Source organism: Peromyscus maniculatus, chromosome 13 (genome assembly GCF_049852395.1).
Source record: "Peromyscus maniculatus bairdii isolate BWxNUB_F1_BW_parent chromosome 13, HU_Pman_BW_mat_3.1, whole genome shotgun sequence".
In the NCBI taxonomy this organism is placed as follows: domain Eukaryota; kingdom Metazoa; phylum Chordata; class Mammalia; order Rodentia; family Cricetidae; genus Peromyscus; species Peromyscus maniculatus.
In genome coordinates this window covers 38,586,845-38,589,738 of record NC_134864.1, presented here as the reverse complement: position 1 = coordinate 38,589,738, position 2,894 = coordinate 38,586,845, and the positions used below count along the sequence as shown (strand labels likewise).

General features: G+C 42.0%; 1 pseudogene; it reads right to left on the bottom strand.

Annotated features, from left to right (window-relative positions):
• Positions 1 to 1,058: 1,058 nt before the first annotated feature.
• LOC121822148 (mitochondrial import receptor subunit TOM20 homolog pseudogene) lies at positions 1,059 to 1,483 on the bottom strand (annotated as a pseudogene).
• Between the last annotated feature and the right edge of the window lie 1,411 nt (positions 1,484 to 2,894).

Below are 2,894 nucleotides of genomic sequence, written 5' to 3'. Positions count from 1 at the left end.
TTGTTTTAATGTCTTTACAAATTTTGTACTTTGCTATTTTAATTTAAATACATTTGCACAGATACTTAATTTAATAAATCGTAATGGTTTTTATGAGAGTTATCCAACCTATCAGCTATTGTTGGACATTTAAGCTTTTCCTTATTTAAGAAAAACTGATCATAGATATACGTATATGTATAGATTTATGTATTTTTCTTTTTAAAACTTACACATAATAATTACACATGTTCATGGCCAGAGTATATGACACTCAATACATGTTTGTGATAATATGTAATGATATTGGGGTTTTGCCATAAGCTTTCATTTCTAAACAACCAAATCTTCAACATTAGTTATTTTGAAGTATACAGTGAACTGCTGTCAATTGTAGGTATTCTTCTATACTGTCAAATATTAGAAATTATCCCTTAAGTCTAAGGACATCATTGATTTTCTGCTTTGAACAATAACCTTATAATCACCCTCGGAAGTGTTCTCTGCATTAATGGGTGTGAGTGTCTTATGGATCATGTCTATGGCTTTGCTGCCTCCTGATGGACTGTACCAGGAGACATGGATGTTTCTAAGTTCTGGCAGCGTGGAGAAGGGTTTTGGCAACTTAGCCATTGGGTTTGGTATTTTTAACAGTCACCTTAGAGAAGTAGTGACCCAGGAAAGAGGAATGCCATCAGCCTTTCTCCTCTCTACAGTGTCTGTGACTTCCTCACCAACACAGTATAGAACAGGGACAAAGGAGCTGTTGGAGGTCAGCTCTTGTGGACTCAGGATTCGCCCCAGCCTCCTCCTTCTCACTGTCTGCGATAATTCTTTCTTAATAGCTCACCCCTTGTTTTTATTTTTCTTTTGGCAGCTCGTGGTGTATTTACAAAATGAAAACCTCTATTAAAACACAATTTTCACTAGGAAAAAATTAAAACAAACAGATTGTGGAGTTAGCCCAAGTAAACACTGATTCTGGTAAATTTCACTTGCAGGACAGTCCATAACAATCATGTCTGCCCTTATTAGCCCCAGAGCCACTCAGCGGCCAAGATAAGAATTTAAAGAATAATTTAAACTGAGGTTTTATTGTGTTGACATCTGGCTCCTTCCACACCATTGTAGGTCAAGCTCTGAGCACTCACAGTTCTCGGACTGAAGGCTGGGAGCTTGGTCAGGAGCATCTGGAACTGGGGTGCTGGGAGAGTCTGTCCATACACAGCAACTGCATTGGTCAGGTGGTCTACACCCTTCTCATGGTACCCTTTCACCAACAATTCTTCATTGGGCTGTGTTTCTTCCGGGAAGAATTCTAAACAGCTTCAGCATCCCTAAGGTCAGGTGACTTGGACAGATCACCTCTTTCCCCGGCAAGCGTCTGATTTTCTTTGTTCTTGAAGCTGAAGTCACTCTGCTTCTTGCAGTGGAAGTAGATGCAGTATTGGCTGAAGAGGGTGCTGCATATACCTGCTGCTTTGGTGCCGTGCCTGCCAATCATCTTTGCTGCTTTGGGACATATGCTGGGCGCAGCATGGGCAGAGCAGTGGTTAGCACCAAGTACTGGGAGACTGTGAGTTGCTCACAGCTACCAATTAGGACTGGAAAGACTGGTTTGCTTCCTCCTCATGTCTTCCCAGGCTGTCCTCGGAGGCCTGCTTTTGGATTCTCCATCTGGTTTTCTGACCTTACTCCACCCCTCTGATTGCCTCTCTGCCTGGATCCTCACTCACTTGCCATCAGGAGGCTCCTAAAACAGTGTGCATGCATGTGAGGAACCATACTCTCTGCCCTGAGGAATCCCCATCAGGCTTTTGGGAGATGCATAAATTCTTGTTTAATGATGCATCTGACCAGCAGGTAATAAAAACATCTCCTGAGTGCAAAGAGCAAACACAAGGAAGGGGCTGAGCTCCAAGCTCTGCACAGTCAGTGTCTTAGGTACCACAGGGTCAAGCCTCCCTGCAGAAATGCCATTTCTCTAGAATAGCAGAAGCACCCTCTTAAAAACACATGCACAGGAAGAGAACCATTCAGAAGTTATATGCAAAACGTGTGTGTGTGTGTGTGTGTGTGTGTGTGTGTGTGTGTGTGTGTATGTGTGTATTATGACCCAACAATTCCACTTGTAAGGTATAAACTCAATAGAAAAACAGTACCTATGGTTTACCCAAAAGCATGTACAAGCATGCTTATAGCAATGTTATTCATAAGCCATAAACTAGAAACAGAATGTGCATCTTGGGAATATGGGCAAATAAAGTGTTAAGTATGCATACAAAGAGGTATTATTCAGAAACATGAGCGAGCTCCCTTAAGCTACTTGCTTCTGTATGAGTCTACCATGAGTCTACAGCTCTAATGATGAGGAAAGGCTGCCAATCACAGGCAAGTGATTGAATCTGCTCATCATCAGCCCAGTGCAGAGCTGACTGCTGGAGTTTGGGCAAGGCTTTAGTACCTAATTCACACACAGGAAGTGAAAACTGAGATCTAAATTATGTCTGATACATTTCTCTGCAAAATCAATAGACAGAGGGCTTTCTAGAACCCAGCCTAAATGGTATCTTCATTATCCATTCTTCCAAAGTGTCTTAGTTTGGGTTTCTGTTGCTGTGAAGAGACACCATGACCGTGGCAACTTTTGTAATGGAAAACATTTAATTGTAATTATGTAATTAATGTAATTCCAAGGCCTGGAACATTGAAGGCAGTTGATACATTTAAAGACACTATTTAATTGGGGCTGGCTTATAGTTCAGAGGTTTAGTCTGTTATTGTCATGGTAGGAGTCATGGTGGCATGCAGGCAGACATGGTGCAGGAGAGGTAACTGAGAGTTCTACACCCAGATACTCAGGCAGCAGGAAGTGACAGTGACACACTGGGCCAGGTTTGAGCATCTGACACCTC